Source organism: Globicephala melas, chromosome 5 (assembly GCF_963455315.2).
Source record: "Globicephala melas chromosome 5, mGloMel1.2, whole genome shotgun sequence".
NCBI classification, from domain to species: Eukaryota; Metazoa; Chordata; class Mammalia; order Artiodactyla; family Delphinidae; genus Globicephala; species Globicephala melas.
In genome coordinates, this window is record NC_083318.1 from 77,460,437 (window position 1) to 77,474,590 (window position 14,154).

General features: G+C 36.3%; 1 pseudogene; it reads left to right on the forward strand.

Moving 5' to 3' along the window:
* The first annotated feature begins 6,439 nt into the window (after positions 1-6,439).
* The window catches only part of LOC115865709 (retinoic acid receptor RXR-gamma pseudogene), a 49,680-nt pseudogene continuing 41,965 nt past the window's right edge, over positions 6,440-14,154 (forward strand).

A 14,154-nucleotide genomic window follows, 5' to 3' on the forward strand; every position in this document is an offset into this window, starting at 1 on the left:
TATGTTTGTTCATTTGTTTTCTTAGATTCCATATATAAGATAAATCATTCAGTATCTGTCTTTCTCTGTATGACTTATTTTACTTAGCATAATACTCTCTAGGTCCATCCATGTTGTCTCAAATGCCAAGATTTCATTCTTGTTACAGCTGAGTTATATTCCATTGTATATATGTACCACACCTTCTTTATTCATTCATCTGTTCATTCATCTATTGATGGCACTTAGGTTGTTTTTATATCTGGCTATTGTAAGTAATGCTGCTATGAACACAAGTGTGTTTCAAATTGTTGTTTTCATTTTCTTCTGATAAATACTGGGCATGAAATTGCTATGGTAAGTCTATTCTAAATTTTTTGAGGATCTTCCATACTGTTTTCCATAGTGATTGCACCAGGATACATTCCCACCAATAGCGCATAAGCGTTCCCTTTTCTCCACGTCCTCGCCAACACTTGTTATTTGTTGTCTACTTGAAACTCGTGGTTTTGATTTGCATTTCCCTGATGACTAGTGATGTTGAGCATCTTTTCATGTGTTTATTGGCTATCTGTATATTTTCTTCAGAAAAATGTCTGTTCAGGTCCTCTGCCCATTTTTAAATTGGGCTGTTTGTTTTTTTGGATGTTGAGTTGTATGAGTTTATTGTATATTTTGGATAGTAACCCTTTATTGGAAATATCGTTTGCAGATATATTCTCCCATTCAGTACGTGGCCTTTTCATTTCATGATAGCTTCCTTTGCTGTGAAAATATTTTGTAGTTTGTTATAGTCCCATTTGTTTATTTTTGCTTCTGTTTCCTTTGCCTGAGGAGACATATCCAAAAGAATATTACTAAGACTGATGTCAGAGAGCTTACTGCCTATATTTTATTCCAGAAGTTTTATGGTTTCAGGCTTTACATTTAATTCTTTACTCCATTATATATTTATTTTTGTGCATGGTGTGAGAGAGTAGTCCAGTTTGATTCTTTTGCATGCAGCTGTCCAGTTTTTCCAACACCATTTATTAAAGAGGTTATCTTTTCCCCATTGTACATTCTTTCCTCTTTTGTTGTAGATTTAATTGTCCATATAAGTGTGGATTCAATTCCAGACTCTCTATTCTTTCCCATTGATCTATGTGTCTGTTTTTGTACCAGTACCATACTGTTTTGATTACAGTAGCTTTATAGTATAGTTTGAAACCAGGGAGCCTGACATCTCCAGCTTTGTTCTTCTTTCTCAAGCTTGTTCTGGTTATTTGGGATTTTTATGTTTCCATACAAATTTTACAATTATTCTAGTTCTGCGAAAAATGCTGTTGGCATTTTAATAGGGATTGCATTGAATCTGTAGCTTGCCTTGGATAGTATGGTCATATTAACAATATTAATTCCTCCAATGCATGAACACAGTATATCTTGCCATGTGTTTGTGTTGTCTTCAGTTTCTTTCATCAGTGTCTTGTAGTTTTCTGAGTATAGGTCTTTAACTCCTTGATTAGATTTATTCCTAGGTATTTTATTCTTTTTAATTAGATTGTATTATTTTCTTAACTTCTGATAGCTCATCGTTAGTATATAGAAATGCAACAGATTTCTATATATTAACATTGTATCCTGCAACTTTACCAAGTTCATTGATGAGTTCAAATAGTTTTTGGTGGTATCTTTAAGATTTTCTATATACAGAAATGTCATTTACAAATAGTTACAGTTTTACTCTTTTCCATCTAATGTGGATTCCTTTTATTTTATTTTTTTTCTTGTCTAATTACTGTGACTAGAACTTCCAATACTATGTTGAATAAAAGTGGCAAAACTGGACATCCTTCTCTTGTTCCTGATATTAGAGAAAGTGCTTTTAGCATTTCACTATTGAGAGTGATACTAGCTGTGGGCTGGTCATATATAGTCTTTATGATGTTGAGGTGTTTTCCCTCTATATCCACTTCATGGAGAATTTTTATAAATAGATATTGAATATTGCCAAAACCTTTTTTTGCATCTGTTGAGATGATCATAGGATTTTTATTTTTCAATTAGTAAATATGATTTATTTACAGATATTGAACCATCCTTGCATCCTGGGATAAACCTCAGCTGATCCTGGTGCATAATTCCTTCTATGTATTGTTGAATTCAGTTTGCTAATATTTTGTTGAGGATTTTTGCATCTATGCTTATCAGTGATATTGGCCTATAATTTTCTTTTTTGTAGTGTCTTTGTCCAGTTTTGGTATCAAGGTGATGCTGGTCTCATGGAATTAATTCAGAAGTGTTCCTTCCTCTGCAATTTTCTGGAATAGATTGAGAAGGATAGGTGTTAACAACTCTTTAAATGTTGATAGAATTCAATTGTGAAACTGTCTGGTCCTGGATTTTTGTTTGTTGGGAGTTTTTCTTTTCTTTTTTTTTTTTTTAATTACTGATTCAATTTTATTACTGGTGTTGGTCTGTTCATATTTTCTATTTCTTCCTGGTTCAGTCTTTGAGAGAGTGTACATTTCTAGGAATTTGTCCATTTCTTCTAGGTTGTCCATTTTATTGATACATAATTGTTCGTAGTAATCTCATAATTCTTTGTATTTCTGTGGTGTCAATCATAACTTATTTTTCATTGGTGATTTTATTGATTTGGGCCCTCTCTCATTTTTTCTTGATGAGTCTGGCTAAAGGTTTACCAATTTTGTTTACCTTTTCAAAGAACCATCCCTTAGTTTCATTGATCTTTTCTATTGCTTTTTAGTCCCTTTTTAAAAAATTTCTGTTCTGATCTTTATGATTTCTTTCCTTCTACTCACTGGGTTTTGTTTGTTCTTCTTTTTCTAGTTCCTTAGTAAGGTTAAGTTGTTTATTTGTGATTTTCTTGTTTCCTGAGGTGGGCTTGTTTCAATAACAACATCTGTCTTAGAACTTTTTTTGCTGCATCCCATAGATTTGGATTGTTGTTTAATTGTTTTCATTTGTCTCAAGGTATTTTTTAATTTCTTCTTTGATTTAGTCAGTGACCCTTTTCTCATACCCTCACTTTTAGTGTCTTTAGATCTAAAATGAGTCTCTTGTAGACAGCATATAAATGGTCCTTGCTTTTATATCCACTCAGGCACTCTATATCTTTTGACTGAAGCATTTAGTCCAATTACATTTAAAGTAATTATTGATAGGTATAAACTTATTGCCATTTTATTGTTTGGGGTTGATTTTTTAGTTCTTTTTTGTTCCTTTTTTCTTTTTTTGTCTTTTTTCCTTGTGATTTGATGAATATCTTTAGTATTATGTTTGGGTTCCTTTGTCTTTTTTGTGTATTATCTATTATACATTTTTTGTTTGTGTTTACCATGAGGTTTATATTTAGCAATTTATGTGTGTGTGTGTGTGTGTGTGTGTGTGTGTATGTAGATGATTATTTTATTTTCAAACACATTTTAAGAACTGTGTATTTTTACTCACCTCCCCCTCACAGTTACTGTTTTTGACATCATATTTTATATGTCTTTCTTTTGTGTATCCCTTAGCTACTTATTGAGGTTATAGATTTTACTACTGTTGTCTTTAGTCTTCCTACTAGCTTCGTACATGGTTGATTTACTACTTTTACTGTATATTTGCCTTTACCAATAAACTTTTTCCTTTTCATGTATCTAGTGGTGGCCTTTTCTTTTTTTCTTAAAGAAGTCCCTTTAACATTTCTTGTAAAGCTGGTTTGGTGAACTCTTTTAGCTTTTTTTGTTTCTAAAACTTTTAATCTCTCCATCAAATTTGAATGAAATTCTTGCTGAATAGAATATTCTTGGTTGTAGGGTTTTCCCTTTCATCACTTTAAATATATAATTCCACTCCTTCTGGCCTGCAGGGTTGCTGTAGAAAATTCAGCTTATAGACTTATGGGAGTTCCCTTGTAGGTAACTTTTTTGCTTTTCCCTTTCTGCTGTTAATATTCTCTCTTTATTTTTTTTAATTAATTAATTTATTTTTGGCTGCATTGGGTCTTCATTGTGGTGCATGGTGGCTTCTCTTGTGAAACACGGGCTCTAGGCATGCAGGCTTCAGTTGTGGCACATGGGCTCAGTAATTGTGGCACATGGGCTTGGTTGCTCCTTGGCATGTGGGATCTTCCTGGACCTGGGTTCGAACCCATGTCCCCTACATTGGCAGGTGGATTCTTAACCACTGATTTGATGAATATTAAATTCATCAAAGGGGAATTTGAGAGCAGGGAAGTCCCTCTCTCTTTATTTTTAATTTTTGCCATTTTAATTACAGTGTGTCTTGATGTGGTCCTCTTTGGGCTGATCTTGTTTGTATCTCTGTGCTTACCGGACTTGGATATTTGTTTCCTTTCCCAGGTTAAGGAAGTTTTCAGATATTATATCTTTAAATATGTTCTCTGCACCTTTCTCTCTCTCTTCTCCTTCTAGGACCCCTATAATATGAATGTTAGTATGCTGGATCTTTCCTCAGAGGTCTTTTAAACTGTCCTTATTTTTATTCTTTTTGCTTTTTTCTGTTTAGCTTCAGTGATTTCCACTGTTCTGGCTTCCAGATCTCTGATCCATTTCTCTACATCATCTAATCTACATAATCTTATCATATTCTTCATATATATTTGGTTCTTCTTTATATTTTTAACTCTTTGTTAAAACTTCTAATTTTTCACTCTTTTCATCCATTCTTCTCCTGAGTTCTTTGAAGCATCTTTATGATCATTACCTTCAACTCTTTATCAGGTAGACTGCTTATCTCTACTTCATTTTTTTTTAATTATAAATTTATTTATTTTTGGCTGCATTGGGGCTTCATTGCTGAATGCGGGCTTTCTCTTTAGTTGCAGTGAGAGGGGGCTACTCTTCATTGTGGTGTGTGGGCTTCTCATTGCAGTGGCTTCTCTTGTTGTGGAGCACAGGCTCTAGGCACACGGGCTTCAGTAGTTGTGGCTCATGGGCTCAGTAGTTGTGGCTTGTGGGCTCTAGAGTGCAGGCTCAGTAGTTGTGACGCACAGGCTTTGTTGCTCTGTGGCATATGGGATCTTTCTGGGCCGGGGCTCGAACCTGTGTCCCCTGCATTGGCAGGCAGATTCTTAACCACTGTGCTACCAGGGAAGTCCCTCTACTTCATTCTTCATCTTGGGTTCTATCGTATTCCTTCATTTGGAACGTATTCTTCTGTCGCCTCAATTTGCCTAATTTGCTGCTTTTATTTCTATGTTTGGTGAGCTGGTTAAGTTTCTCAACCTTGGAGAAGTGACCTTTTGTAGGAGATGTCCTGTGTGTCCCAGCAGGGCACTCCTCTCTGACACCAGAGCTATATGTTCTAGGTGTGTCCCATATGTGCGCTGCATGGGTCCTTCTGTTGTAGCAAGCTGACTACTATGGGTGGTCTGATAGGCATGGCTGACCCCCAGTCTGGTTGATTGCCAGGCTCTGACTCGTGTGGAGACTGCCGGTCACAGATGGGTTGGGTCAGGTCATGAAGCAGTTGGCTGCAGATCCTTGGGGGTTCCCAGGGCTAGTGCTGGCCTGCTGGTGAGTGTAGCCAGGTTCCAGAGTGGGTAGTGCAGGGCTGGGGACCCTGGATCTATATCAGCCTGCTAGTGGGTGGGACTGTTTCCTGACATGGCTAGCTGCTGAGTCTGGGGAGTCCCAAAGCTGATATCAGTCTGCTGGTGAGTGGGACTGGATCCTGGGGCAGCCGGCTGAGGTGTCCAAGGTGTCTCAAAACAAGTGGCAGCCTGCTGGTGGGTGGGGCTGGGGCACAGGGTGTCCCAGAGCTAGTCCCAGGCCAGTTGTGAATGGATCTAGGTCCCAGGGTTTCTGGCTGCAGGGTCCTGGGGTTTCCAAAGTTGGTGTTGGCCTACTGGTGGGTTGGGCAGATCCTGGGGCTGCTGGCTGAAAGACTCAAGGTGTCTCAGAGCTGGTGTTGGTCAGCTGGTGGGTGGGACTGGGTCCCGGGTGTCCTGGGGCTGGTGCCATTCTGCTGGTGGGAGGGCTATTTCCTCACATGACAGACTGAGGGACTGTGATGGTCTCAGGGCTAGTGCCTGCCCACTGGTAGGTATAGCCAGGGTATTGCTGCTGGCTGCAGGGCCCTGGGGTTCCTGAAGTTAGTGTCATCTTGCTGGTGTGTGGGAGTGGGTCCCAACATCTGACTGTGTGGTCCCTGGGCGGTTCGAGGACTATTGCTGGTGCTCTGGTATGCAGGGCTTGGTCCTAGGGCTTTATGGTGGACAGGACCATGTCCCAAAATGTCTGTGGGCTCAGAGGGTCTTAGGGCAGTTGGCCTGCTGTTAGGTAGAGATGTGTCCCTGCCCAGTTAGCTGCTTGGCCTGAGGCATCCCAATACTGGTGCCAACAGGCTGGTGGGCAGGGCTGGGTCCCATCACTAATAAGCTAGAGGGAAGATTCCAAAATGGTGCTTGTCAGCACCAGCGTCCTTGCGGTAGAATGAGCTCGCAAAGATGGATGCTGCCAGTGTCTATATCCCTATGGTGAGCTCCAGTTTCATCCTGCCTCTACAGGAGGCTCTCCGAGATCAGCAGGTGGGTCTCACCCAGGCTCCTTTTAAACTACTGTTTCTGCTCTGGGTCCAGAGTGTGTGAGATTTTGTGTGTACCCTTTAGCAGTAGAATCTCTATTTCCCATAGCCCTCTGCGTCTCCTGAGAGTAAGCTCCACTGGCCTTCATAACATGTTCTGAGATCTCATCTTCCTGGTGCAGGACCCCTGGGCTGGAGAGCTTGATGTAGGGCTGACATCTCTTGCTCCTTAGGGAGACTCTCTGAAATTGTCATTATCCTCCCATTTGTGGGTCACCCACCCAGGTATATGGGTCTTGAGTATACCGCAACTTCGGCACTCTTACCTGTCTCATTGTGGTTCCTTCTTTATATCTTTAGTAGTAGAAGATCTTTTCTGCTAGTCTTCTGCCTTTTTCATCAATAGTTGCTCTGTAAATAGTTGTAATTTTAGAGTGCCTGTGGGAGGAGGTGAGCTCAGGATCTTCCTACTCTGCCATCTTGGCCACTCTAGGAATCTTTTTTTTTTTTTTTTTAAGTGCATTCCTTTCTCTGTTCTGCTATTGGTTTCTTTGGAAAGCATCAATTATCTGCTAACTGGGCATCATTGCAGTTTCTATAACCATTCATCAGAAATTTAAGATCCCTTTCTTAAGGCACAGGCAAGACCCAAAGTCCTGTTTAGCCAGAATAATCACCTCAGGTTAGAATTCTATCCAGGACATTTATTATTCTTTTATTTTTGAGCTAGAAAGCTGTACTGAAGCACATTGTGACAAAGGGAGAGTGTGGGTTTTTAATTTGTTCCTGGGAATAAAATATCAGTTTCTTTTCTTTTCTGCCTGAAGCTATTTGCTTGCTTCACTTAATAATTAACCCCTCAGAAGAACCAAAACGCAAAAACAAAAACAAGAACTTTTCAAGGGTAAAACTATAAGTTGTTTTCTCAGACCATTAATAATTTGGTCAGCAGAAGCTGAATTAACTATAAAGTTATAGCTATAAAAGCTGTTTTACATAGTGGAAAGAGAGAGCTCAAGAATGACCTAGACATTTGTTAAAATCTTTACTTCACCACCTGGCTACTATGCAGTCTCGGGTAAGTTTCTTATGTGTAGTAAGCTGAAATTTCCACACCTGTAAGATAAAAATAATATTACCTATCATATAGATATTTGGGGGGAAAATGAATACCGTAAGTACAATACTGTGACTAGAACATGGTAAGTAGTCAGTAGGTAGTAATTGTTCTCATTGTTATTATCTTTCATAAATTCACAGGAATTAGAGAATTAATCTTTTTAAAAACTATTTAAAAGTTTTACAAAAGTACTATTGTAGAAATTTAGAAGAAAAGGTAGCGTTTTTACTTGAGCTGAACTATTGGATCGGGAATAGACCGTAAAGATTTCTCTATTTACTAGAATTTTCCTCTCTCCCAACCTGACAGAGAATGTTGAGGAAATCTTTGTTGAAAATTTGTATTACAGATATCTCCACTTTTAGATAAGAATAACTTATAGATAAAATAACATTCAAATTCATAAAACCAGTATTTTACTAACCATTATTCATGTGTCAAAAATTGGTTTAGATGAGAAAAAGTTAGATATATAAAATTAAGAAAAACAATATTCTCAAAACTTTGCTTTCTCATGGATAAATTCTTTCACTCATTTGCAAAATGCCATAAATTGTTTAAAATGCTAGATATACACATTTATATAAAATTTAATTTTTTGTCTATTACTGTGTAAAAATAAAGTAATATAGAATAAAATCTTTATTTGAAGGTAAAATAATATAGAGTTTTACCCTTAAAAAATGGGATGTCTTGAGACCTACATATCTTTATTTTATACTCTACAAAGTCAGCTTGAAAGCATCTAGTCCAGACTTTGTTTTCAGAAAACAAAATGACTTTTTAAAATATAATACATGACAGATGGATGAAAACATATACACACATGCATGTTGAGTGTTCTTTCACACTGATTCCTCAGTGAAAGGAGAGTCTAATGAGAGTTCCTATGAATGGTGACCAGGAGGTGACACAGAAGAACTGTATGCTCACCTTTCTTCCTTAATTTTACTTTGTTAAGACTTGACATTGTTCGTGTAAGACAAGCTTGCTTTGTTCCCTAACATTGTACTTCTTCCACCATCATTTAGTGTTTCAACTCATTTATTAACTCATGAAGATGAGATGAAATACAATACATTTTTCCTAATGGAATCTTAATCTTTTTCTCATTCAGTAGAAAACTGAAATTTAAGTTACCATTACCTTTGGGCAACTGTGAGATATACACTAAGTCTCTGGAGTTTAAAATATCGTGTTGGGTTTCTATCTTTGAAAATATTAACAACTGTAAATACTAAAGCTGGAGGGTTAAAAATGTTTCATTAAAATTCTTGTGGAAGTAAGGTGCTGTGGTCAGAAGAATCTCTCTTCTCTTGACTCAAATCCAGCCTAAGAACTTGTGGAATCCAGGTGTGGGAAAGCTGTATGCCTAGCTGGACCAGCATGCCAACACAAGTACCAAAGAAACTGCCCCATAACAACTTCATGAAATCGATATTGCCCCAGTTTTGCTGCTGTGGAATTTGATGCTTAAAAAGTTATGGCAAATTAAGAAGGTCACACAGCTGATAAGTGGTGAAAAAGACTCTCCTTGACTAAACTTTATTCAGCTCCTCCAAGCCCTCTTCTCAACCAGACCAAACTGTGGCCCCAGTCCTGCTAGGCCTGCATAGTCCAATTTTAGTGAGAACCCTGTTAAGCCAGTTTAGAGAGAATCCTCTATCCTCTATATCTGATCAAATTCCTCATGCCCCACATTGGCCTGCCTTCAGCAAAAATCCCAAGTCACTTTAGCAAGAATTCCCCTTACTCTTAATGTCTCCTCTTAGAAATTTTCCATCCACCAACAGCCACCACCAACCTGCTCCTCTACTGTGTTCCCTTTTCCTTATTGTATTCAGGGTAGAGCTCAGTCTCTCTCCTCTATTGCTATAGTCTTGACACCTATCACAATAGTCTGGAATAAAGTTTGCCTTACCATTTTAACAAGTGTAGAATAATTTTTTTCTTTAACAGAGACAAAACCAAGAATGGAATCAAGTCAGCTGAACTCAAAATCCTGGTTCTTTTCCTTAAATTGCTCAACATTTTCCTTTTCCTTAATAGCTCAACATTTGATATTTTTATTCTCTAACATTAAATTTCTGTTCTCTTAACTAGGCATATTAAAATAGTTTTTTAAAAAGCAGTAGACAGTTCTATTTTTGGATAGCAATGAGCGTGACACCTAAAATTTTTCCAAATCACTTTTTTATGTCACAGAAGTATTTATAATATGGTTTATTTCCTTTTTAAAAAATCTCTGCAGGCCATATGGTCTGTGGGCCAGTGCCTTCTCTGAACCATCGAATGAACTTGGTCAAACATACTTAGTTTAACAGGAAGAGAATTAGCAGATTTTCTTTTTCCATTGTAGAGTCTTTTTTTTTTTTTTTTTTTTGGTAATTTTATTGAAGTATAGTTGATTTAAAATGTTGTGTTAGTTTCAGGTGTACAGCAAAGTGATTCAGTTATACTTCTTATACATATATTCATTCTTTTTTAGAATCTTTTCTCATATAGGTTATCACTGAGTAGTTTTAATGACTGTTCCTGCTGTCATAATTATAAATATTAGTTAATGTTGCATTGAGTTGGTGTGTGATATATGTGATTTAAAAAATGGGTATGTAAAGTAAGTTTCCAAAGAATAGTGGTTTTCATTTAATACCTTCATTCATTCATTATGTGGTAATATTTGTTATTATTACTATTGCTGAGAGAAAAATGTAACAAAAAAATCTTATTAGAAAATCCCTTTTTTGTGGTAGCTATGATGTCTCTCATCACAACTAAGTTTAAACAATTAGAGGTGATTTTCAAAATCTGTAGTCCTATATTTTGGCTGTTTTAAAAATAGAGTTTGTCACTACTTATCACGTGTATTTTTTAATTAGACAAGATAGTGTTTATTTTTCTTCATAGTTGACACTTTCCTTCTACTTCATCAAAAGCTTTCATTTTCCTAACTTTAATGCTTTATTGCTGCCTGCTGCCCTTAAAGAGATCATGTTTTCCATTGCCTATAAAAGATCATGCTTAAATTGTGTTCTTTGCTACATCACACAAACAATAGTTTTAATAGTTTTCCTTATTAACTGTACTTTGCCTACTTTAAGAAAAAAGTCAGATAAACAAACATCTTCAAGCACAAATGTTTTATTTATCCTGATTTTATTACTCAACATTTATAATCCCTTGAATAAAAACAATTACTAGTGACTTAGGCAATACTTGAAGATCATATCATTTTCACAACCACTGTATGTGATAATTATTATAATGCCCAAATTTTAATCTGAAGGGTTTAATTTACTTCTCTGAATTCCCACAAACTGTAAGTAATTAATCTTGGACTTGAAACTTGGTCTTTTAAAAATTCAAAGCATTTTACATTTGATCTTCACAAATGTACAATTGAGCAGTAAATATTTATTGTTGATGCTTAATTAAAGTTGTCTGTATCCATTAATCTATTTCTGTATGCTTCAGAAATGTGCTTACCATGCCTTGAAGAATATTGAAAGTAAAGCTTGGGTGTTTCAATAGAAAATCTTAAAGATATCTGGGTTTTATTTAACGGGACCTATTTCATTACAGAAAAAAAATATTCTAATGTATACTTATGCAGCATCAAAAAGAGCATATCTGACATCAAAAATTTTTGGCTCAGGTTTATTCTGTTAAAGTGTGTCATTCACTTTAATTATCTTGAATACTTGCCCTCTTCTGTTTAATAATGTTGATATATATATATATATATATATATATATACACATACATACATACTTAGAGAATGAACTTATGGTTACCAGGGGGAAGGATAACAGGGAGGGATAGGTTGGGAGTTTGTGATTGATGTGTACACACTGCTATATTTAAAACAGGTAGCTAACAAGGACCTACTGTAAAAAAAAAATAATTAATTTAAAAAAAAAAAGACTTTTCCTGACCCCTTCCTCTCCTGGAACTATCTCACTAGCCCATCTTATTGTCTAAGGAAATAAAAACATTTATATGTGTGTGTGTGTGTGTGTGTGTGTGTGTGTGTCTGTGTGTGTCTGTGTGTGTGTATATATATACTGCAGCTTTATATATATATATAAATATATATATACTGCAGCTTTATATATATATATATATATATATATATATATATAAATACTGCAGCTTTAAAACCATTCTCAGAAACACTAGGTTTACATATATGTACTTGGCCTGCTAAAAATGTATTCAGCCCACCCCTATGTATCAATAGCTCCCCTTAATCCGTACCTCCTGCTGTTCCTTGTTCTAAGAAGCTAAGACAACACTAACATTTGTCTGCGACAATTATGCTTAGAATTTACAAAAGCATGCTGATGCAAGCCAAACAAGTAGTTTGTGGATTTAGAAGTGGCTTGAATTTCTTTTGGGCTTGCTACTTTATTCTTGTTAGTCCCCTGCCCGACTGCCATCAAGCTCAGTTCGATGCCATTTAAGCCTTTAGCATACAGACTGTATTTGTCATCACAGCTGATAAAGACAGAATTTATATGATTATACCGATTTTTGCAACTTTACTACTGAATTCAATTTGAAGTCAAATATATTTTATAATTTAAAATATGTAAAAGAATATGGCCTCAAAATACATAGTACTTAGTATTGTCCACTTTGAATGATACTGAGCTGTCTTCCACTGAATAAGAGTTGATATTAGTACTACAAAACTTTATAAGGCATTTACTACAAACTGGAAAAAGATTCTATTCAGCACTGAATTTAGGGCTGAAATCTCCATTTCAGTGTGGAGGCAGTGTTACCTCTGTTTAATGATCTTATTTTAAGTATTGATAAAATCATCCTCAGGTTTTAAAGGTTAATGTTCCTGAAAATACTCAAAGCAGATTTCATCAGAAAATATTTCTTCTTATTCACAGTTGTATGTATGCCATATAGTACTTTTTAAATAAATGAGGGAGATGCCTCATTACAAGAATGTACCACGTAGATTAGACTGCCTATATAATGCAAACACTGATATATTAATGACTACTCAAGCAACTGGTTTCTTTTTTTCTTTAACATCTTTATTGTAGTAAAGTTGCTTTACAACGGTGTGTTAGTTTCTGCTTTAAAACAAATTGAATCAGCTATACACATACATATATCACCATATCTCCTCCCTCTTGTGTCTCCCTCACACCCTCCCTATCACACCCCGCTAGGTGGTCACAAAGCACTGAGCTGATCTCCCTGTGCTATGAGGCTGCTTCCCACTAGCTATCTATTTTATATTTGGTAGTATATATAAGTCCATGCCACTCTCTCACTTCCTCCCAGCTAACCCTTCCCCCTCCCTGTGTCCTCAAGTCCATTCTCCACGTCTGCATCTTTACTCCTGTCCTTCCTCTAGGTTCTTCATAACGATATTAATATTTTTTTAGATTCTATATATATATATATATATATATGTTAGCATATGGTATTTGTTTTGCTCTTTCTGACATACTTCACTCTGTATGACAGACTCTAGGTCGATCCACCTCACTACAAATAACTCAATTTCATTTCTTTTTATGGCTGAGTAATATTCCATTGTATATATGTGCCACATCTTCTTTATCCATGCATCTGTCGATGGACACTTAGGTTGTTTCCCTGTCCTGGCTATTGTAAATAGTGCTGCAGTGAACATTGTGATACATGACCCTTTTTGAATTATGGTTTCCTCAGGGTATATACCCAGTAGTGGGATTGCTGGGTCATATGGTAGTTCTACTTTTAGTTTTTTAAGGAACCTCCATACTGTTCTCCATAGTGACTGTATCAATTTACATTCCCACCAACAGTGCAAGAGGGTATGCTTTTCTCCACACACTCTCCAGCTTTTATTGTTTGTACATTTGTTATGATGGTCATTCTGACTGGTGTGAGATGATACCTCATTGTAGTTTTGATTTGATTTCTCTAGTGATTAGTGATGTTGAGCATTCTTTCATGTGCTTGTTGGCAATCTGTATATCTTCTTTGGAGAAGTGACTATTTAGGTCTTCTGCCCATTTTTGGATTGAGCTGTTTGTTTTTTGATATTGAGCTGCATGAGCTGCTTGTAAATTTTGGAGATTAATCCTTTGTCAGTTGCTTCATTTGAAAATATTTTCTCCCATTCTGAGGGTTGTCTTTTTGTCTTGTTTATGGTTTCCTTTGCTGTGCAAAAGCTTTTAAGTTGCGTTAGGTCCCATTTGTTTATTTTTGTTTTTATTTCCTTTTCTCTAGGAGGTGGGTCAAAAAGGATCTTGCTGTGGTTTATGTCATAGAGTGTTCTGCCTATGTTTTCCTCTAAGAGTTTTATAGTGTCTGGCCTTACATTTAGGTCTTTAATCTATTTTTGTGTATGGTGTTAAAGAGTGTTCTAATTGCCTTCTTTAACATGTAGCTGTACAGTTTTCCCAACACCACTTGCTGAAGAGGCTGTCTTTTTGCCATTGTATATTCTTGACTCCTTTATCAAAAATAAGTTGACCGTATGTGCGTGGGTTTACTTCTGGCCT